Source organism: Narcine bancroftii, chromosome 11, assembly GCF_036971445.1.
Source record: "Narcine bancroftii isolate sNarBan1 chromosome 11, sNarBan1.hap1, whole genome shotgun sequence".
Lineage (NCBI taxonomy): Eukaryota > Metazoa > Chordata > Chondrichthyes > Torpediniformes > Narcinidae > Narcine > Narcine bancroftii.
In genome coordinates this window covers 53,712,919-53,737,460 of record NC_091479.1, presented here as the reverse complement: position 1 = coordinate 53,737,460, position 24,542 = coordinate 53,712,919, and the positions used below count along the sequence as shown (strand labels likewise).

General features: G+C 45.9%; 1 long non-coding RNA gene across 1 annotated transcript; it reads right to left on the bottom strand.

Moving 5' to 3' along the window:
- Nucleotides 1–1,861: 1,861 nt before the first annotated feature.
- LOC138745412 (uncharacterized) lies at nt 1,862–17,899 on the bottom strand. The gene is made up of 3 exons (XR_011346247.1): nt 17,641–17,899; nt 16,826–16,928; nt 1,862–2,473 (listed from the first exon to the last, which is right to left on the bottom strand). It is a non-coding gene; the product is annotated as an uncharacterized lncRNA (long non-coding RNA).
- Nucleotides 17,900–24,542: the final 6,643 nt, after the last annotated feature.

Genomic DNA, 24,542 nt, shown 5'->3' with positions numbered 1-24,542 from the left:
TGGGCTTCTAGTGTTTGCTTCTCTTATCTGGGTTTCAGGCAGACCAAAGGGCATCTTTCACTGAGATTCTGGTCTTCCAGCAGTTCTGCATGTCTGTCTCTGGATGCTCTGCTCAGGGGACCACCCCGCAGTATCTCATCAAGTCCTAGTCTCTGTGTCAGCAGGAATTCCATGCTGACCACTGCCTGATGGCCCTGTGGTCCATAGTGTTTGTCGATGCAACCATCCCATGAAGGTGATGGGGCAAAGTCCTGCTGACTAGGACATTGTGTGGCATCACGGCCAGACCAATCTTTCGCAACACCTGAGCCAGGTAGAACCTTTGCATGTAGTGGCTTTTGGTGCCCTTGCACTTTGTTTCCAAGCACAGCCATACACAATAGCCATGCTGGTTAGGTTTATGCCCCCATTGATTGATGACGTACATGGTCCTCCAGACTCTATCCATTTTGGAACCCAACATGAATAGGAAATGTGTTTTGGGAATTGACAGGGTGGAGGTGTGTGGATGGGCCACACCTGCCTCATGTGCAGCAGTACCAAGAGCTCCTTGCACCTGATGACCAGGTTCTACCGGATTGACAGAGTTGGGCATCTCTGTGGTTCTCCCTGTCTCCTGGAACTGGGGGTCTCCTTACTGCTCCCCATCTCCTTGAGTTGGTACTTTGTTCTCCACCATCACCGCAAGACAACCAAGACCCCTGGATGGAGGGCAGAGGCTCAGAGAGATCAGTGAGAATACGGGTAGTTTCAACAGGGTGGGGTACATCCTGATGCCTGATAACAGGAGGAAACCAACGGGGAAGGAGGATGCAGGGCATTTGATAGCAGGTGGGGCAGGTGTAGACATGGCAGCTGACCGGAATTGTCAGGGGGATACTGAGACCTGGGAAAGGAGGGGAAGGACGGTGCAGTTGTGTTCTGACGAGAGAGTGCTGGGGGAGAGGCAACATGGGTGGAACCTCAAGGCAAGGGACCCCTGAATTTTTTGCAGGGATGGGCTCTGTAAATAGACTCACAGATATCCAGCAAAGAGCATTTATGTCCCCCTGCCATCAGGAAGGAGATATGGAGGAATAAAAGGAGAGAAGCCAGGGAGGGAAATAGCTTCTTCCCACAGGCTGTGAGATTGACAAGGCAACATGAGCTGGATGGGAGCTAAGAATGAAAAGGTGGAGAGGAATATGGACTGATTACAACAGCACAGCCAGAGGAGTGTGGGGCCGAAGGGCCTGTTTCTGTGGTCTATCTGGACCAGCCTTTTGAGTTCAAGCTTCAAAAGACCAAACAATTTTAAATTTAATATCAACGGTATAGAATGAATCAAGAGACAAGATGTATGTCCAGCGGCAAGCGTCGAAGTCACTCCCTGAAAGGGAGGCTCTGAAACCACTGGGAGGTTCTGGCCGGAATGAGTCCCGGCTTCCTCTGGAAGGAGGAGAGGAGGCAAGGATAATGTAGGGGAAGGGGTGGGGAGGGGAGGGGGTAGGGATGCCTTCCTCCATTCAACTTCCATTTCCTCTACACCGTACCCCTCCTCATTCCCCTGCCCATTCCCCTCCCCATCACCTCCCCATTTCCCGTGCCCCGCTCACCTCCCCCACTCCCCTCCCCAACCTAACCCTAACCCCTAACAAACCCTAACCTTAACGTTAACACTACCGATACCCTTAAACACTACACCACGTCCCCAACCCTAACTCTTATTTCCACCCTGTCCCCTAACCCTATCCTTACACTGTCCCCTAAACCCAACCCTAATTCTACCCACCTTCCCCAAACCCCAACTCACACCCCACCCCTACCTCCTACTCCTACCCCCTTCCCCTAAACCTAACACAAGCCCACTTCCCCGAACTCTAAACCTAACCCTAATCCTCGACCTAACCCGAGCCCACATCTCCTAACCCTAAACCTAACTGTACCTCTACCCGTCCATGACCCTTATCTTAATTCTACCCACCTTCCCCAACCTTAAACTAAACCCTACCCCTATCCTCTACACCTACACCCTTCCCCTAACCCATACCCGCACCCCCTACCACTACCCCATTACATACACCAACCCTCTCACTACCCCCTTTCTCCAACCCCCTTCCCCTATCCCTCCTTCCCCTGTTAGGGGTTGGAAGGGAAGGGGAGGGGAAGGGAAGGAGGGGAAAGGTAGGAGGCAAAGGGGAGGGGGAAAGGAGAGTGGAAGGGGAGGCGAAGGGAGAAGGGCTGAGTTAAGGGCATAGGTGTGAAGGTAGGTGAAGGGGAAGGTGAGCGGGAGGGGGTTGTAATGGAGGAGAGGTAGGGGAGAAATGGGAGGGGGACGTGCGTGAAGGAATATGGAAGAGGTGGGGAATGGAGTTGGCAGGGCCAGAGGGAGAAGGGGAGGGGTTCAGGCCATCATGATGTTGTCCGTCCTCTGTTCAGCTGGGATGCAATGTTCTTCTGGACTCATGTCTTGTCTCTGAGATTGCTCCTTCTCCTGGGAAGAGAAATACGAGTGATAAAGATGCTGTCTCCGTGGCCTGATCATGATGACTTTGGAGGGCCCCAACTCTTCCCCCATCACCCCTCTCCCTACCCCTGCACACTAGGGCCTTTCCCTTCCTCTGCTTTACCTGAGGAAGTGTGTTATGGAGAAAACCACAATCTATATCTGCAGACCTCAGAGTACTGTGTCTCCATCAGTCAACACCCTGGTTCACCACGACATGGCAGCAAGATGTTGGACAAATCATGGATGGATCAGTCGATTCCCGTCAGATGACCCATCTGAACCTACCCCACAACAATATTACTCTTCCCTCCCTCTCACTAGTACCTTCTGTTTTTCTTTTATTCCTGTCCCTATATAAAAATCTTTTTCATGCCTTTTGTGGACCAGCCTCCACTACTACCCCTGGCAATGCATTCCAGTCACCCACTACATTCTGTGTGAATAAAATATCCCCCTCACATCTTGTCTAAAGTTCCCTCATCTCACCTTATTTAGACGTCTTCTGGTATTCTCGCCCCAGGAATGCACACAATATTCCAAGTGTGGTCTGACTAGAATTTTATACATCTGCAACATTACCTCTCAGTTCTTGAACTCAATTCCCTGACTCCTGAAGGCCAGCACACAATACACCATCTTAAACTCCTTCTCAATATGCACAGCAACCTTGAGTGATTTATGGCGCAGGATCTAAATATTTCTCTGTCCTGCACACTGTTCATAATCCTGCCATGAACCAAGTGCTCTGCGCTCAGGATCTTGTAATCCGCATTCAATAAAAATATTGGACTATATGAAGCTAATTTTAATGGGTCTCCAACCTTCTTTGGAATAACTTTTATTCGTGCCCTTGAAAATGACTCTCGAAATAAACCTGTACCAGTTGCTTCTTTAAGTACATCTGATTTACAGGATTGAACTCCATCTGTCACTTCTCTGCAAACTGGATGACCTATGACAACCTTCTACACTGTCTACAACATCTCTACCTCTGTGTCATCCCCTGACGTACCCACCCTTCCACTCCCATCATCATTCATAAAAATCACAAAGAGCAGGGGTCCCAGAGCAGATCCATTTGGAGAGCCACTAGTCATTGTTCCATCTTCTACTACCCTCTGTTTACTGCAGACAAGCCAATTCTGAATCCACACAGCCAAGGCTCCATGGATCCCATGACTCCCGATGTTCTGAATGAGGCCACCGTGACGACCTTGTCAAGCACCTTACTAAAATCCACGTGCAGCACATACAGACCTTGACCTTCATCTATTTCCTTTGACACCTTCTCGAAATACTCAATTTGACTCGTGATGCAGGACCTGCTCCTCACAAAACTATCCATGAGTTTCCCCAGCATGTTTGTGCATTGCCCTCGGACCCAGCATCTGCAGACTTCCTGGCCAGTCCCTCCCTTACCCCTTCCCAGAGCTTCCGCATCCATTACAACATTAAGCATTGCTGCCCAGTACTGCCCAGTACAGACCTTTGTGAACGTTCTCCACAACCAACTAACCCTTACCCGTACCACACCCATAACTATGGGTGGATTAAATATCCAATTAACTTCTTTGTGAAGTCATGCATCATGAATTTGATGTTGATTCCAATTTTGAATAACTTTTCATAATTCTCGTTCAGCTCCTTTAAAGTTAGATCCATTATCAGAACATAATTCTTTTACTTGACCAGGTCTAGGAATAAAACGCTAAAGAACATTAATAAAAGAGTTTGTATCAAGCAATGACGCTACTTCAATATGAATTGCTCTCATAGTCAAACAAGTGAAAATAACTCCATATCGTTTTTCAACACTTCGTCCTCACTTTACTTGCAAAGGACCAAAATAATCAACTTCCACGGATGTAAATGGGAATTCATCAGGTGAAACTCTGTCCGGTGGTAAATCTGCCATTTGTTGTTGTCCAGGTTTTCATTCTCTCTGTTAGTCACAAAGAGTTGAAACCTCATGATTTCATTATTAATATATTTAAGCACTGATGTTCTATCAGTCCAAAACACAGGATCTGCTAACTCCATCTGTAATTCTCTTCTTAACATAGCGTCCATTTTGCTCGCCATAATAGCAGCAGTCAATTCCATTCAAGGTCTGGTGACTGACTTTAATCGAGCCACTCTGGCTTTTCCCAATACAAATCCACCATCTACTCGCACTTGGTTACTTCACAGGACTCAGTAACTGACAGGATCAAAACCACCTTCACTTACATCAGAAAAATGTGGCCACTCCAAAGTCTGTTGAAGTCAAAACTTCCAAGTATACGAAGACGCTCAATCTAATTTTTCCAATCTTGTGCAATGGATTCTGGATTAGTTTCATCCCATCCAAATTTTCTTCTGCACAAAACTGGTATTTGGCCGGGCTGATCATTAGGCTGAATTCGGCCAGTCGGGAGAAGAGGGTGTGCAGGTGAGACTTGTGTTGTGCCCAGTCTCTGCTGGCAACAAGAATGTCATCCAGATAAATGAACACGAAATTCAAATCCCTGCGCACCGTATCCATGAGGTGCTGGAAGGTCTGGGCGGGTTCTTGAGCCTGAAGGGCATGCATAAAAATTCGAACAAGACGAAGGGGGTGATGATGGCCATTTTGGGGATGTCGTCGGGGTGCAATGGGATTTGATGATACACGCACACCAGATCGATCTTGGAGAATACTCTCACACCATGCAGATTGGCCATAAAGTCTGAATGTGAGGGATGAGGCAACGGTCAGGTACTGCCGTGTCATTAAGCCGTCGATAATCTCCGCACGGTCGCCAGCCATCGGAGGCTTTTGGGACCAGGTGGAGCGGCGAGGCCCAAGGACTGTCGGAGCGACGAATGATCGCCAGTTCCTGCAGATGCGAGAACTCCTCTTTCGCTATCTGGAGCTTATCCAGCGGGTTTAACAGTAATGTACGATAAACTGTGACACCAGGTTCACAGTTGGGAGAATATTTAACGGTGATATACAGTAGACTTCGGCAGATACTGTGACACCAAGTTTTCAGTAGTGAGAAGGTTTAACAGTAATGCATGATAAGCTGTGGCAGATACTATGATACCAGGTACACAGTTGGAAGTAGGTTTTACGGTGATGTAATATTAACTGTGGCAGATAAAGTGATACCAGGTTCACATTGGGGAGAAGTTTATGGTGATGTACGGAAGACTGACGCAGATATGGTGACACCGCATTCACAACGAGGAGAAGGTATATCAGTGATGTACAATAAACTGTGGAATATACTGTGACTCCAAGTTTACAGCGGGGAGAAGGCTGAACTGTGATGTATGATAAATGGTGGCAAAAACAGTGAAAAATGGGTCAACGTGGGGTGAATGTTTAACGGTGATGTACAGTCGACTTTGGCAAATACTGTGACACTGTGTTCACAGTACTGAGAAGGTTTAACAGAGATGTATGGTAGAATAAGGCAGATACTGTGAATCCTGGTTCACAGTGGGGAGGAGGTTAATGGTGATGTTCAGGAGACTACGTAGATACGTTGATACTGGGCTCAGAGTGGGAAAAAATGCTTTATTGGTGTTGTATGGGAAACTGAGACAGTTACTGTTTTTCGGGTTCATAGTGGGGAAAATGTTTAACACAGCTGTACGATAACCTTTGGTGAATACAGTGACACCAGCTTCATATTGGGGAGAATTTTTCATGATGATGTACACTAAACTGTGGCAGATAAAGTAACACCAGGCTCACATTGAGGAGAAGGTTTACTGGTGATATACGGTAGACTGGCAGGCTTTGTAGCACCGAGTTCACAGTAGTGAGAAGATATAATAGTGATGTACGATAAACTGTGGCAGATACAGTAAAACTGGTCTCACAATGGGGAGAAGGTTTAATGGTGATGTGTGGTAAACTTAGGCTGATACTTTAACACCAAGTTAACAGGGGGAGAAGGTTTAACGTTGATGAACGGTAGAGTGAGGCAGAAGCTGAGAGACAGCATTCACAGTAATATGAAGGTTTAACAGTGATTTACTATAAACTGTGTCAGATACTGTGACAAGATGGCGCAGAGGGTAGACGTGTGGTTCCACCCTTCCCCAGTTAGACTATTAAATGCTTGAATTTAAAAGTTGTAAAAGTGATTAAAAATACTGTTTATAGACTTTGGAATTGTGGAGGATCAAAATAGCTACAAATGTGAAAAAATCGAAAACTCAGTTCCAGAAGAAATTACCTTTCAAAAGTGTTGAAGAATTATGGCCGAGTTCAACTTGAAGCAACGGAGTTGTCGACTGGCGTCTCCAAGCCTCAGAGGACTCCTGCCCGGCGAAGTATTTCGTCAGCACCACTTGCGCTATCGCAAGATGGCACCAGCTCAGCGATGAGTTCAGCGGTTTTGACTCGTGCATTCATGAACATAGGCGAGAGGGCGGGCCAGCTGAGCGAGGACAGGCCCGTGAGCCTGCAGCATTGCCTGGTGGTCAGGGGAGGTACAGTGTAGCATCAGAAGAGGCACCTGCGCAGTCGGTGGCCCTACCGGGCATGCACAGTGTGTCGAGGGTCCACAAACCTTTGGAGAAGGTGTGGGCTGTGGGGGAGTCTGAGCGACGGTGAACTGACGAGGTCGGCACAATGTTGTCGGGTGTCCAGACCCTCAGCAGCACCGGAAGAGGATCTATTGCTATGGAGGAAGAGGATGCTCAACTTCATTAGAATTTGAAGAACTGGGGACTGCGGCAAAAGAAGGTCGGCCTCAAAGGGAGGTGATGGATCCTGGACTGGATTCTGTGTTTCCAATTCTGGAAGGGATTGCTCAGCTCATGGAAGATATGGCAAATATATCAATGCAGATGACTCATCAGATGACTCAAGGATTTTCAGAAATGAAAACTAAAATGAACATTGTGTGTGAAGAAATAACTTTTATGAAGCAAGATATTAATGTAGTTAAAAGTGATATTACGAGATGGACACGATCAGTGGACCTGCGCAAGATCATTTTAAAAAGATTGAGGAGGCTTTCTTGAATGCAAGAGTCAAGTGGAGCGTAATAGAGAAAAAATGGCAAAAGTGGAAGAACCTTTTGTAGATTGGGGGATTCAGAAGAAGGAATTATTGAAGAAGTTTGACTCATTAGAAAACCAAAGTCGTAGAAATAATGTTAAGATAGTAGGTCTTCTGGAAGATATGCAAGGTTCGGATCCGGTGAAGGTTTTGAAGAAATGGATCCCAGAAGTGACTTTAGAATAGTGTAGGATCAAAATGGTGTCCAGACCTGCAGCAGCACCGGAAGAGGATCTATTGCTATGGAGGAAGAAGATGCTCAACTTCATTAGAATTTGAAGAACTGGGGACTGCGGCAAAAGAAGGTCAGCCTCAAATGGAGGTGATGGATCCTGGACTGGATTCTTTGTTTCCAATTCTGGAAGGGATTGCTCAACTCATGGAAGATATGTCAAATATGTCAATGCAGATGACTCATCAGATTTTCGGAAATGAAAACTAAAATGAACACTGTGTGTGAAGAAATAACTTTTATGAAGCAAGATATTAATGTAGTTAAGAATGATGTTACGAGATGGACACGACACGGGTCCCCCGGCGCACGGGTCCCCCGGCGCACGGGTCCCCCTCGCACGGGTCCTCTAGCCCTAGCCCTGATGCAGAACGTGGACATTCAAAATACACTGGCTTCAACCTGTTGATGGAAAAAGTGTTACCTTTTCCATTCCTGTCAATCACAAAACACGATGGATGGTGCCATAAGACCTGGAAAGGACCATCGTAAATGGGCTAAAGTGGTTTACGAACAACATCATGTCAAAGAAACACACGAGTACAGTGTTGTAAATCATTTGGCACATCCACTGCAGATGATGCTGCCACATAGGGGAATATCAGAGTAATTTCATTTTTCGAAGAAAATCAAGATAACTGACCTGTTCATGAGCACTGTGTCTGGACTCAGATTCACAAACTCACCTAGCAAGGTCAGCATACAGTCATAGACTAGCTCTACCACTAAACATCCATGATCTGCCCTGAGAGCTGTAGTCACACAAAGGAGAACCATGGGCAAACGTTCGCTCCATGTCGATGATTTGCCACCTGCTGTCAATGGTGCTTTCGATCGTCAAGGAAAATGCTCAAAGAAGCTGTTGGCCCTGAAATGCTTAGCCATAATTCAGGTAGTGCCCAGAGGATCAGTGAGAGCTCGGACCAATGCTGACTCGAACTGAGACCCTCGATCTGTTGTAATAGTGGCCAGAACACCAAATGATGGAATCCAATGATCCACAAAAGTCCCATCAATTGTCTCTGCAGAGATGCCGATGATCGGAATTTCATCCTTCCACCTGGTAGTCCTGTCCTCACACATGAGCAGAAAAGTACATTGCCAAGATGGCAGAAGTGGACCTTTCAAGCCACAAGGTGCACGTGCTGGAAATGGGAATCCAAAACAACAAAATCCCCCAGCTTGATTTTCATGTGCCTGGAGACTTTAGGGCATTGACCCAGCAAGCAAGTCCTTGCCCATAATCCAACATTCTGTTTTAAATGAACCCAGGTAAGATGTTCCTTAACCAGTTTGATTGATGCTCTTCCACCAGGAAGAGATAGATTGTGAAGGGAAAATCTCCTGCCTCATAGCTGCCCACACAAATAGCCTAGTCCTTCCTGTTGGGGGAAAAAAAAATCAGACCAACATTTCAGCCGATTCATCCAGGGTCACATCTTGAAGATGGAGACCAGAGTTGATCTGGTTACACCGGATGAAATCGGGATCAGTGCACCGTACATGAGCCATGGCATTGAAATTGATGTCAGTAGTTGTATGTAATGTCGCACCTGGATTGGGCACCAATTCGCTTTCTCTCAGATGTCACGTGTGTCCAATGAAAATTGAAGGATGAAGTGCAAGTGCCAAATCTCCCTTGGCAAGTAGAGATACAGTATGCATAAGAGGCTGGTGGTCTGTACAAATGGTCAAAGGAAGACCTTCCAATAAAAAAGCTGAAATATTGGATTGGAAATTGGGATTCATGAGGGAATTACAAAGAAACATTTCCAAATTGTATCTTCTACTTCAAGAGGAATCTCCAAATCCAGACTTGAATAAATCAAAAGAAAGATGGGAATTGGATTTGGGAACTGAAATTGACCCTTTTTGCTGGTCTGACATTTGTTGGGACAGTACTTAATGTTTTTGATAGATTAGTTAATAATAACTTATTCATCAATTATATTTAATGGAACATCAATTAATTTATTCCTAATTTTTCAAATTCATGTTTTAGATCTGAATCCCATCTTAAAATTGATTGTGGGGAAATGCAAAATTGTATTTCCTTAGCAAAGGTGACTTATAATATTAGAACTGGGTATGATACCTACTTCAAAATATGGAAACCATATTTAGATATGGGTTTGGATATCTAATGTATTCACTTCTCCACCCCACCACCACTTTTCTTTAATCTTAATGGTTGAACCTTATCATGTTGGTTTAATTCTACGATTTTATTAATATCCTGCCTTTCCTTTTGGGAGGGAATAGTAATCACAGGAGCTTTGCACCTAGGTCTGTATTTTTTTCTTTTATACTTTTTTTCTCTTCTCACTTTAATGTACAGTACAACATTTATTTTATTATTCTATTTTGATCATTGAACATATCATTTGGATAAGATTCTATTATTATATTGAACTGTATACAAAACTATAAATATATATTTTTTAAAACAGAAATGTTTCACTGCGAGATAGATAGCTAAGAGTTCTTGCCCAAATGTACTATACTTTGCCTGAGCCGGTGACCGCTTGGCTGAATAAAAACACCAAAGGTTCGAATTGCCCACAGACTAGCTGTTCGAACACTGCTCCCACAGCACTGACAGATGCATCTGTTGTAAGAAAGGAAGGCCTTAGGCATTTGATGTACAAGCTTAGTGACATTTGCAAGAAAAGTGTTCACATCATGGAAAGCTAACACAGCATCATCTCCCAAAGTTAATGTCTTTTTGAAGCAGATATCATATCCTTTGAGTCGTTCAGCAAGAGGTAATAGAGATGCTGCGGTATTCACCAGGGAACAACAATAAAATTCCTCGTACCTAAAAACCATCACAACTGGCCAAATGTTCCTAACAGGGGGAGGAAATTATCAAATTCCATGCATTTTCCATTCATCAGCCAAAATACCATGTTGCATAACTCTAGGTCCCAAAAATACAAGATCAGAAGCACCAGAAACACTTTCCTGGGATTGATCACGATACCACATTCCTCAAGCCTCGGAAACAATGAGATAAGGTGGCTCTTGTGCTCCTCTTCATCCACACTTACAACCAGAATCTCCTCGATCAACATAAGCACCAACAAACCCATGGACAGTGAGTTCGTGGTCCATGAACCACTGGAATGTCTGAGCTGCATTCCATGGACCGAATGGTATTCTCAGAAACTCAACCATGCTGAACGGGAGCATCACTGCTGTCTTCGTGACATCCAAAGACTCAAATGGAATCTAATAGTAAGCATGTACTAGATCTATTTTGACAAATGCATATTTGCCGTGGAGGTTGGCTGAGAAGTCTTGTAAATTTGAAATATTGTATCAGTCAGGCACGGTGGAATTGTTCAGGGCACAATTATCTCTGCAAGGCCGCCAATCCCTAGTTTTTTTCAGAACCATTTACAACCTTGAAGCCCAGCAGCTATCAGATCTGTGGGCTACGCCCAATTCTTGCCATTCCAATTTTGCGATTTTAAGATAATCCGGGGGTTTTACAAGCCTGCGTCTTATGGACCCTGCCTTAAAATGGTGGCTTATTGCATGTCTGCACACCATTATGATGGGGTCACGAGGCGAGGAAAACACTTCAGCAAGGCTTGGAAAGGGCAGGAGCCAGGTTGAAGGCTTATCAGGCAGCAGATGGCATTGGAAGGACAACAAATGCAGCTCACTTGCATTCAAGAGCTGTAGTCCACACAACAGCATTTTTTTCCAAATACATCACTGAAAAATGTGACAAGAAATCCACTCCCAAAAAGGAATTTGCCACATTTACAACTGAAAACCCACCCAAAACGATTGTGAAGCTGAAATGAAATGCAAGTGACCTCTGGCCATGTTTGAATAAGAGAATCATTTGTCACTGAAAGAACACATGACATATTAGAAAGTCTATGTTCCTCATGGGTTGGAGGGACAGGCACCACTCCAAAGTGACAGATAGTTTTGGAGTTTTACATAGAGATGTCAAACTAATAACCTACTCTAACAACTGCCAAGAATTATTCCATTTTTCTCAGTTGCCTTCAATAAATTCTCTCAAATGAGAACAAGATCTCAAGACAAAGGACAGAACCAGGCCACAAGTCCCATCGAGTCAGCTCCATAAACCGACACGAAACCACTCTGCACTCCTTCCAATTTCTGGACTTTTCCCATATCCCTTAATGCCCTTACTAATGAGATAGTTGTCTATTTCTTGTTTAAATATGCCCAGTGATCTGGCTTCCACTGCTGTATGCGGCAGCGGTTCCACAGATCCACGACCCTCTAGCTAAAGAAGTTCTTCCTAATCTCTGTTTTATATGGATAACCTCTAATTTTCTTGTCCTCGATTCACCCACCAAGGGAACCATCTTACCCGCATCCACCCTATCTAAACCTTTCAATATACAAAATGCCTCCATGAGATAACTTCTTTAATTTCCTGTACTCCACTGAATTCTTCACTACCAATTTCACCTTGTCATTAACTTTTAGGTTTCCTTGTACAAGAACACCCAAGTCGCTTTGCACATCCAAGGTCTGAATTTTCTTCCCATCCAAATAGTATGCTTCCTGTTTATTTCCACTGCCAAAATGTACAACTGTACATTTCTCGGTGTTAAATCTCATCTGCCATCATTTTGCCCAGTTTCCTAATCTGTCTATATCCTTCTCCAACTTTACAGTTTCTACACTTCCTACTTTGTCCCCTATCTTGGTGACCTCCACAAATTTCGCCACAAAACCATTTAAACCACAATCCAAATCATTAATTTATATTTCCTTGCAATATATCTATCCTGCATTCCTTTTATTACGGCCACATGCCATTCTAGAATTGATCATTACTGAACCTGAACATGTTTATTGTGGTAAACATCTTAAAATAAATGCTTTGAATTAAATTTTTAAAAATCTCGTTGTGGCTCCTCTTCATCCCCTCTTTGCAAGTTGAATTCACAAAATTTTCCAAATATTTTTTCAGCAATAATTCTGTGGTACAGAGGATTACTCATCTTTCCTAGAGGTTAAAAGTTGCATTTCGATTTTCTTGTCTCAACTGAACATTGTACAAGGTGAAGGCTGATTAAAATGGATTCAGTAACGATGGCCTTCAAATTTTGCATTATTGCTGTGGCTACACAGCTTGAATGATAAACTGCTGTTTCTACAGGGAATTAACTCATGGAAATGTTCTAAATACATTCATTGGAGATAGACCTCTGAAAAGTTTACTGCCCATCGGCAACAATCCTTGAAAAGAGATGAATCATCACCCAAAAGAGCAGCCCAGGAATAGGCCATTTGGTGAACAATGTCTGTGGTGACCATGATACTCATTTAAATTAATCCCATCTGTCAGCACATGGTCCATACACATCACCCATTCCCTTTTGTTCATGTGCCCAACCAAATGCCTCTTAAATCGTGGTGATTTCACCACTACCCTGGCAGTGTGGGCCAGACCCCCAGCGCACTGTGCAAAACCCTGCCTCACTTCTCTCCTTTTCCCCTCTCATGTTCAATTTAGGCATCATAGTATTTTTACATTTCCTACGGGAGGGTGGGGGGAAGAAGACATCGACCTTCTCCAGGACTACAATAATTGGATAAATTTCAACCAGGTCTTCTCTCAGCCTCCAAAGCTCTAGAGAAAACTATCCAAATTGCCACTTTCAAGGAGCTCGCGCTTGCACCACAAGATCCCTCTTTGCAACACTACTACAAGTCCACTCAAAGTGCAAGACACTTATCCAGATTAAACTCCATCTGCCATTTCTCTGCCCCCATTTTTAAGTTATTTGGTTTGGAAGGGAAAATATGAGGGGAACTGTGTGGATCAACAGGACAGAGAGAAAAAACTTGGGGGGGGGGGTGTGGGCAGGTTACATGAACTTGGTAAATTCCATATTCATACCATCGATTCACAAATTAAATAAGAGATGGTTCCTCTGTATTTGACCTCACCGAGACAATGGAGGAGGCAGAAGACAAAGGTCAGTGTGGGAATGGAATGGAACTTAAAACAGCTTGTGACCATGAGCCAAGATGGCCATTGTGATCAAAGTGGAGGTGCTCAGCCAATCTGTCATTTACTCTGCATTGGGTTTCCTGCCACAGAGGACATGGACATGGTTGGAGTTGGTGAATTTGAAACTTTACCCTGCATGAGAATCCCTGGATGGTGTTAACTGATGTAGATTGCAGGAGAAAATGCCCGAGGATGGGGAGGAATTAGGAGTCTGTAATTATTTGAAACATCTTACTGCAAGATTCATCACCAACGAGGAGGAAAGCAGCTTCAGTCTATTCTCCCTCTCAGAAAGATTTATGTAATAAACAAAACAATCATTCAGTACAGCCAGAGGCAAAAGGGCTCTTAATTTAGTCTTACAATCAACAGACTTTGAAGTTAACCAGTGTAAATTACTCAAAATTCAATTCGAGATTCACTTCTGGTGGAAATATAAGACCCAGTGGCTTGCTTAATCAGATTAGCCTTCTTCTGAGTTTCCATTTCTACTTTCACACCATCAAATGCAAGCCCCAGTTGTTGATGCCCAACTATTTTCTATCCTTACCCACTTTGCAACTACACCTACCTGAAATTGAAACAAACAACAGCTAATTTTTCCATGTATAAATCATATACAAAATAATTTACCCACATTTTCACATCACTGTAGCCAATGAGTGATAACTTGTGCCCATCAGGAAACTGCACCAGCCACTACAGGGTGCTATTTACCTTGGTGTTACTGACACTTTTCCAGTGTTACTTGCAGACATAATGACATATTCAACATGCACAATATTCCTTTTCTTACTGACCAGAACTATAAAGCATTGTGTAAAAAAGAGAAAAGCTCAAGTCAACCAGGAGATACAAACTCCTGACTGCAATGTTGCTGTGCACGTTTGCTACATTATTGAAGTCTCACAGAACTTACAAGAGATATTCAAAGTCAAGCAATAACAGAAATAACAGAATATTACAGCACGGTACAAGCCCGTTGGCCCACAATGTTGTGTTGATCTTGATATTTCTAACAAAAAAAAATACCCTGTAGCAGCTACTGCGGTAGATGCTACTCAATAAAGCCAAACACATACAAAGGTAGTCAACTCAAGACTGATTTATTGCAGACATACACAGACCTTTTATTCCCTGCCTGTCAATGAGAATATTAGTGAAAACTTTCTGGTCCACAGGACCAGCTGGTTAAAGCTACGAGCCAATAGCGCCCTGTGCCTTTCAGCAGGGGCCTCATCTTATCCACTCACTGTACTTTGGTGCCCAGCACTGTTAGCCCGAGATGTGTCAGGTAAGTCTGTGAACTGATGGTGGTGGTTTGCAATACCGCGCTGTGCATCCACTACAACCCTGTTTTTCTTTCGCCCATGTATGCCTGTCTCAGAGTCTCTTAAATGCTCCTTTCGTGATATTGTAATAGATAAATATATTTGGAGAATTTGGTAATATTTGGGATTTTGGTAAGATTTCGAGTAGGTTGCATACATATACACACATACATTTTAAAACATCTTATTTAAAAGACTGAAGAAATATTGAAGATCTCTGGAGAATGTTATTCACATTCACAAGTAGGTGTTAATCAAACTGATGTCATAAAATGAATGACCATTGTTTGTAAATGGAACCAGGATGACTACAAGTACCTTTATGCAGGGTGCTAGGTTTTGTTTATATAACAATAGCTTGAGCAGAAGAAAGAACTCCTGTTGTTTGGAATAAGAGGAATGGAATTCTGTAGTAGCTTTGAGAAAGAAGTTACCATCTAGAAAACCCTAATAGGGCAAGTTTCATCAGTGAGGCATTCAGGTGACTAATGGTGGTTCTTCAGTTGTGGAAATCCTGGAACAACAAATCTCTCTCTAAAAACCCTACAAGAACAATCCTGAGTGGTAAACATTTACCTTTCGAGCACCAAAACCTTGTGAAATTTAGACACGTTCAATTCTGTGCACAGCAGAAGAATTCACTGCACCAGAGAACTTGGAAGAAGGAGAAGTGAGATTGAACTGTGAACCAAAGAACTATTCTTAAATTTATAAACATTACAAACATGTGCACTTAGAATTAGAAGGGGGTTAACTTGGGTGAGTTAAATATAGAGTTAAAGTTTCATTCTATTTTCATGATTAAATTTGATTAAAAATAACTTCTGTTTTAAAAACCACTTGTCTTGGTGAATGACTATTGCTTCTAGGTTTTGGGATCCTTTGGGCTCGTAACAATATTTTCTTGGATAATGACATTGGGCCTGTTTAAAGTAGGAAATCGCTTCTACCAGCAGGAGTTTCTATTTGAGGAAAATATTGATAGGTGGCTGGCCACATACGTTTCCTAAAAATTAATATGCTCTCCCTCCCTAAACCACATTCAGCCCTGTGACATCTTTCTGCATTGTCTTACTGGGACCACCAAGGACCTGATCCATTTTCCATCTCTCCTTGCAATGCCAATATGGTAATTGCCATTAAGAACTGACAAATCACATTTTAATTAAGCAAGCAAGATGAAAATCATCCTGACATCCCGCTTAAAAAAAGAATAAACAAACCTTCCTAATTATATCACTTCATTTTTATTTTGATTCCAATGGGGCATTAGTAAAAAATGTCCCATCCACTTGCTCACCAAATTATGAGTAAAATCATGATCCCTGTTCATGAAAACCCATAACATTCAATGTTACACAGATAATCTAGGAAGAATTCTGTAATAAAGGTGAATGAAACATTGAAAGAATTTCCCCCTTTAAAACATTGAGATTGTAGCGTACCAAGTGACCGGGCGAGGAAAAAAAGCCAAATCACTGCAGCACTTGGACAGTCCAAAATGGCACGGACTCCCCTTCACTACCGAGAAGGACCCCATGCCTAGCACCGTGTATGGGCTTAGGAGCCCTACACTTCTGCGTAGCTGCCAGCCGGCCAGAGAGTGATGCAACAATGACACTGCTGGAAGTCAGGGGTACGTCACCAGAAGTGGCCGGGCCAGCGAGCAGACGTGGGGAATTTAAAATAGTAAAGCCAGTCTTTGTTTTACACTCACCTTGTGTGGACGTCTCTTTACTTGGTAGCACTGCGGCAGCGGACGCTACAAATCGATAACTTCGTACTTGCTGCAACCAAATAGGTCTGCAAGATACACCAACCTAAATAGAAAACATGACCAGAAATCTCAGAGATCATAAATTCAAAAGGATTGGTGAAATCTTTACACTGTATTGTTAACACCAAAATCCCTATATTTACCAAGGCATTCGGACGTAACTGAGAAACATGACATTTTAAACACATGGTACGTCAGGATCAGAAGGATTGGAGCATTATTGTTCAAGTGACACAACTTTAAAAAATAACATCTAACTTTATGAAGAATGTGATGCTACAACAGGAAAAAGTAATGGAATCAGACACATTCTATGAGCATTGGGAAGCAAAAATAAATGGATTGGTTTTCCATCCCTTCTGAAGCGACCCAATGATCCCGACAGGTCCTCCCCGACCTGCGACCGTAGTGGAGTCCAAACGATCAAATATGTCCCACAATGGTCGCAAGTCGGGTTTTAACCCCGTGCGAGGAGCCCTGAAGTATTAGAGCCTATTTTTAAAATCAAATGATTTGAAAAACGAGAACAGAGACACAGGGCACAAAAGACCCAAAATGTGCGGATTGACTTTGTGACTCAGGGTCCATCGGCTGGGGGCAGCCATCTTAATTTCTGTGCGCATGCGCTTGCGCAAACGTTTCGCTTCGTTGCCCTGTCGGCACATCCAAATCAGCCGCACATGCGCGAACTCACCACGCATGCGCCAACCAGACTTGCCACGCTCCTGCCCCCGCCCCCTCCCTCTGCAAGTTACCTCGCGGCCTCCGGCCTCGCCCTGTCGGCGCCATCAGGCCTCGCACCGACGCCTCGGCTCCACTCAAACACCTCGCCGGTACCGGCCACTCCTGGGTGGGGCCCAGAGGGCTGCTGGTCGCCCGTTTTCCCTGGACCGCGCGGCTGACGATGATCCCGGCGCCGTCGCCAACTTCTTCTCTTTCGCGCCCGCGGCGACGCGATGGATCCCGAGCAGACGACGACGCCGCCAACGTCCCGCCTCCCCACTGCACGAGCCAATCAGCCCGTGAACCTGCCCATCAATCCCACCCGACTTCAGCGTCCAATCAAATAGCAGCCCCTCCGAATCATCCCATTGGCTGGCGCAACTGAAGCAACCAATCAGTGAGCGAGCGAACACACAGGTGCACCCAATCAGCTTCGCAAGACAGAAGACAGGTAGCTGAAGAAGGAGGAGCCCCTTCAGCCCATCCATTTACAACTACCCCAACAACAATCAAATCCTTAGATTTCATAAGATCACTTTGTCCTGGCTCCAGGATTCCTCTGATCTCAAGAAACACAAGGGAGACTATTTATTCTCAATCTTTCCTTCATATTTATTACCGCTTCCAATTTAATGTCTGTTACTTTTTTCAAAGTATCTGCATCTCAGTTCGATGCATCTTATCCCTCTACGAATGTGTATGACAATAAACTCATCACATGTCCATGGGTCCCAATTTCAAATGAACCTTCAACAGGGTAGAGAATTCTAAGGATATTACATTTTCATTGAAGACATTTCTTCAAGTCCAAGCAGCTGATCAGTTATTGGGAAATTGTGACACGTGGTGTTCAGCTCCTTTGCATTATCCTCTCTCGATCCGTGCTGCTGTGTCCCCTCATAATGTTGTAAGGCCAACTTCCTTTTTTCCAATGAGAAAGAGATCCATGTTCAAACTTTCCTTCTATCACCCGGTTAAAACATCCCAGAAACAAATCTGATAATATTTGTGCACTTCTCATTCTTCAGATAAGGAAACTGGACACATGACTCCCGATGTAAGATGAGCAAGACCATTCGATGTGAAATTGGAGTGTGCGCGCTACTGTGAAGGGTGGAAAGAAGGACACACACTCAAGAAATCAAAGTTAAAGACTCCTTTATTACACTGGCAGCTATACTTCTATTCTCTCCCTGCTGCTGTCGACTGGAGTTATGTCATATCAGAACCGGCCTCCAATTAGTCAGTGTTCCTGTCCTTGTTGATTACTGTTGTGCGGGTTGTCCCCTGGGTCGAAAGTTGTTGGTCCCTGTTGACTCTGCGTGGTCATCAGGTTCGTCAGTCATCTTGTGTACAGGGGGATCCCAGTTAGCATGATCCCCCACTTCCCCAGAACCAGTGATTGGAGCGCTGTTCGCTGCTTTCGGTCGCCTATATTTGCGTCGTGGGGGCTGAGTGGAGACCAATTTGCTAATGTCCAGATGTGCTGGCTTGAGGTGGTCGATGGTGAAAGTCTCTTCCTTCGCACCAAGATGCAGCAGACTTACTGTAAAGTGTGGAATGAACGATGCACACCCAAGCAGTCAAAATCGAATTCTGGTTTGTTGAACTGGCAGTTCTGCTTATATACTCTCCCACTGCTGAGGACAGGTCTTTTGAGACGGCAGAGCCAGCCTTGGATTGGTGGGTGTTCCTGCCATTGCTCATTGCTTCCCGCCGTGCAGGATGTCACCTGGGACGAAGGTTGTTGGTTCTCATGGGATCTGCTCAGTCACTGCGTTCGTCAGCCATCTTGTGTACTGGTTTGCATCCCGGTTAGTGGGCCGCAACAACCATATATTGTGGAAGAATATGGAGCCCATATTTACAAAGGGTGGGTGTGAATATTTAAATGAAACTCTGACATTCCCTTTCTCCTTAAGGCCTCAGTTTATGAAAAGGAACATTAAAGTAATCGGCGCTCCTGTTTGGGGGGTCCCTTGTCCTCATTTTTCTTCTTTTTTCTTTTAGCACGGGGTGGTTTATGGGGGGGAATTTCTTTATTCTTTCTTTTAATTATGACACATGTATTTATATTTGATTTGTATTATTATTAATTGTGTGAATTCTTTGTGGATTTATAAATATATATTTTTAAATGATCAGAGGTCATTCCACGAGACCTAAAGTGGCCTAGAGCAACACTGGGGACACCCTCCTGCCCCCCACCACCCCAAATATCAATGTGATCCACTACGATCATTGACTGAATCATCGAGGACCCCTTCACCCGGCCAACAGCATCATCCAGCTATTCCCGTCGGGAAAGAGATCCAGGACTTTCAAAGCCAGGAACAGCCTCTTCCTCCAGGCAGGGAGAACGTGGAACGATTGATGAGCTACTCATACAAATACTCCTCGACTCTGCTATTTATTCAACAATATCGAGCAATTTTTCTGGACGTGCTGCACATGTATCATTTGTCTGGTGGTGTGAGGGCTTGGTTGTGTGTTTGAGTGTGTTTACCCCAAGAACACTGTTTCATCAGGTCGTTCTTGTGCTATCCAAGGGTAATAAATTTGACCTTGTACTTTGGAGTGGGTGCAGAAGAGATTTCCTGGATCAGAGAAAGTATCTCATGAAGTAAAGTTGACTGAGTAGGGCTTTTCTCATCCCACTACCACCACCCCACCCCACCACTCAGCAAAATTGATTTTATTCACAAATTATTTCCAAAGAGGAAGACCGTTCCAAGTCTTTTATCCTCCTCCTGTTGTATCCAGATATTCCCTTCACTGCACATTGCTGCATACGTCTCTCTTTATCTTCATTGCCACCACTTTGATACCGTGTGGTTACTGCCCCCCTCTGCTGTTGGAGGAGTTCCCCTTGGTCTCAGCCTCTCAATGCCCGGTAATGAGAGGGTTATGATCCATCCCCATAGTGCCTTCGTTTTGGCTGTGCCAAGCCTCCATCCATCCCTCAGCATGTACTCCTGCAGCCTGGAATGTGCCAGTCGACAGCGTTCCCTCCCCAACATCTCCGCTTGCTGAAAGACTGACAGGTTTAACATAGAACACGAGAGCACAGTACAAGCACTTCAGCCCTCGATGTTGTGCCGACCGATGTATTCCAACCAAAATAAAAATAACTAACCCCTTCCTCCCTCATCACCCTCCATTCTTCTTTCATCCATGTGACTCAGAGACTTTTAAATGCCCCGAAGGTTTCAGCCTTCACCACCACCCCAGTTCTTGGGCTCGTCCTATGTCCCTGACCTGGTAGGCATACACTGTATCCTCTCCCCTTGTCACCCTCCTGCTGCCCCCACCCCGAGCCAGAGGTGAAGGTGGTTTCTCAGCCAGGGAGCAGATCCGGGAGATGAACCTCAACTGCATCGAATTCAGGTTCCCGCAGATCAAAACAGGTTCGTGGGCCAAGGTGAGTGACCCGATGGTGAACCGGAGCTCCAGGGGTGGTTTCCGTCCTCTGGGTCCATCCCCAATACTGTCCCCTGTCACACACCAGGCCCATCCCCAAATCCCCCATCTCCCACCAGGCCCGTCCCCAAACCCCTCCCCCTGCTGAGATCATCCCCAAACCACTCTCCAGCTGAGATCATCCCCAAAACCCTGTTCACCACCGGGCCTGACAATAAAGTCCCTATCCCCCACCGGTCCCGTCCCCAAAGCCTCTGTCCCCCACTGGGCCCATCCCCAATGCTCCGCCCATTGCTTGGACTGTCCCCAGAGCTCCTGTCTACCACCAGGACCTTAAACAAGCCGCTGTCCCCCCAACATGCCCAGCCCGTCCCCGCACCCCCACCCCAATTGGCCTGCAACCAAAGACCCATCCCCCATCAGGTCTGTTCTCCCCACAGACCGGTTCCCTCACTGGGACCCTCTCCAATCGATCTCCCATCACAACTACCCCACCCCAGTTCTTGAACCTCCCCCTTCCCCACCGACAGGCCTTGGAATCTGAGCTGCTCCTGGGACACCCAGACAGTGGAGATGTGGGGAGGGTAGTGGTCCATCTCCTTCCTGGTGGCAGCATTCCATACCTTCACCAAGTTGGGGAATCCCCTGACCCTTGGCACTGGGTCAATTGACCCATCTGAGCCAGTCCTCTCTCTCCCCCCACCCTGGAGAATGTGGCCCAGTTCAGTTGGCTGCTACAGTACACACTGCCCTTCACCTCTTGCCCCAGGAATCCTGCTCCCACTTGTCCTTCAATGAGCTATGTGACCACAGCCAGGAGCTTCCCCCTCCTCATTACCCTTGGCCCTGTGGGTGAGTGGGTGGGACATGACAAGGGGGTTGTAGGTCATGGAATTGGGATAAGAAAGTTTGGGTGAAACCTGGGAAAGAGAGAGGTGATCAGCCGGCTGTGATCATCCGGTAAAGATTGCGTCAGGCATTGAAGACGGAGTCAATGTAGTCCCCTGCCAGGTCCATCCCCCACCGGGTCCATCTCCAAAACTCTCCTCCACCAGGTTGATCCTCAATATTATCCCTTGCCGGGACCATCCCCAATCACGTCTGCACTGGGTCCAACCCCAATATTCTCCCCCGCCGGATCTGTCCCAAATACCGTTCCCTGCCGGGTCCATCGCCAATCTTGTCCCCGCTGGGTCCATCCAAAATCCCGTCACCCGACAAGTCCGTCCCCAATCCATTCCCCCACTGCATCCATCCCTAATCTCTTCCCCCACTGCGTCCAACCCCAATACCGTCCACCGCCGGATCAGTCCCCAATACCATCCCCCATTGGATCCATTCCCAATCGCATCACCACCGGGTCCATACAAAATCCAATCTCCCTCCGAGTCCATCCACAATACCATTCCCAACTCGGTCTGTCACTAATTCTTTTGTCCAACAGGTCCTCCCACAAACACTATTCCCCACTTGTCCCTCCCCAAAGCCCCTGACCCCCGCCAGGTCCATTCCCAAAGCCATTGTCCCTCACTGGCTGGTCCCCAAAGCCCCCGCCTCCCCACAAGACTCGTTCTGAAGCCCCAGCCCTTCCCTGGGCCTGTCCCAAAGGCCCATTCCCCATCATGTCTGTCCTCCCACTGAACCGATACTCTCACTTGGCCCATCTCAAATCGATCAAGCATCAGAACTGCCTCACCCCAGTTCCTGAACCTCCCCCTCCCCCACCAACAGGCCTTAGAACCTGTGCTGCTCCTAGGCTCCCAAGACGGTGGAGATGTGGAGAGGGCAGAGGTCCAATCTCCTTGCCGGTGGCAGCATCCCAGTCCTTCACCGAGCTGGGGAGTTCCCTAACCCTTTGCACTGGGACATCTGTCCCATCTGAGCCAGTCCTCTCTCTCCACACCCTGGAGACTGTGCCCCTGTACAGCTGGCTGCCACAGTACACACTGCTCTTCACCTCTTGCCTCAGGACACCTGCTCTCACTTGTCCTTCGACAAGCTATGTGACTACAGCCTGGACCTGCCCCCACCTCGTTACACTTGGTCCTATGGGTAAATGGGTGGAACATGACAAGGGAGTTGTAGGTGGTGGAATTGGGGTGAGAAAGTTTGGGTGAGAGCCAGGAAAGAGAGTGATGATCATCCGGCCAATGAGAGGCATTGGAGACAGAGTCACTGGGGAGGGGTCAGAGCCTCAGGGAAACAAGGGCACTGGAATTGGAAGCAATCACAGCTCATGGAAAGTAGGAGGAAGAACCCTGGGAATCATTGAGAGTGGCGAGGTTAGTGCCGCGGTTTGAACAACGCTGTTAATGGGCCAGCGAGCCGGGTTCAAATTTGACACTGTCTCTGGGGAGTTGTACATTCTTCCTGTGTCTGCGTGCATTTCCACGAGTTGCTCCTGGTCCTTCCACCATTCAAAACGTACCAGGGGTTGTAGGTCATTGGTGTAATTGAGTGGTTGTGGCTCATAGGCTGAAAGGGCCTGTTTCCGGGCTGCATGTGTCAATCTAAAATCTCCATCTAAAATGATAGTCCTGCCTGTCATGAATTTTTTAAATATTCAATTCAAAAGACTGGTCCAGATAGACAACTCCGAAACAATCCTTTCAGCCCAACATTTCTGATGGCCAAGCTGCTTGCAAACAGTCCATATCCCTCTCAACCTTTTCATTCCACGGACCCATTCAACTCGCATTGCATTGTCAATCTCACGGCCTGTAGGAAGAAATTATTTCTCTGCCTGTCAGCCTGATTTTGTTACTCCATATCTCCTTCCTGATGGTAGTGGGTCAAAGATGCTGTGTGCTGGATGTCTGCGGGTCTATTTACAGGCCCCATCCCTGGACAATCAGAGGCCCCTTGTCTCAAAGTCCCATCCACGTGGCCTCTCACTCAGCAATCCCTCGTCGGAACACAACTACCGCCTCCTTACCTACCTCTACCAGCCCTTAGTATCCTCATGACAGTTCCAGGCACCTGTTATGTCGACCCTTGAAGACCTGCACCAGCTCTAATTTGGACCCTGCCTCATCTAAACCATTGGAATAACCAGCACCTTCTACCCTCGAGAGCCCGAGGGAATCCGCACCCTCAGCAGTGTCCTGCTGGTGCACCATCGAACGCCCTTCATCCCCTTCCACGGGTTCCCTGCTGTTATCAGGCTCCTGTATGGACCCCACCCTCGCAAAACTACCCATATTTTCACTGATCCCTCTGTACCCCAACATTCTGTCCAGGGATCAGCATTGTATTGTGGGACTGGTGGAGAACAAAGCACCAATATCAGGAGACAGGGAGCAGTGTAGAGACCCCCAGCTCTGTGAGATGGGGAACATTGCAGAGACTCCCAACTCCAGGAGACAGGGACTAGCACAGAGACCCCCAGTTCTGGGAGAATGGCTGAGTTGTACACAAGTCTTGAAATGGCTGAACCAGGAAGTATACAATGCTATTTTCCAGGGTAAACTGGAACAAACGCGAGGCAATGCACTTTGATAAATTAGTCCGCTGT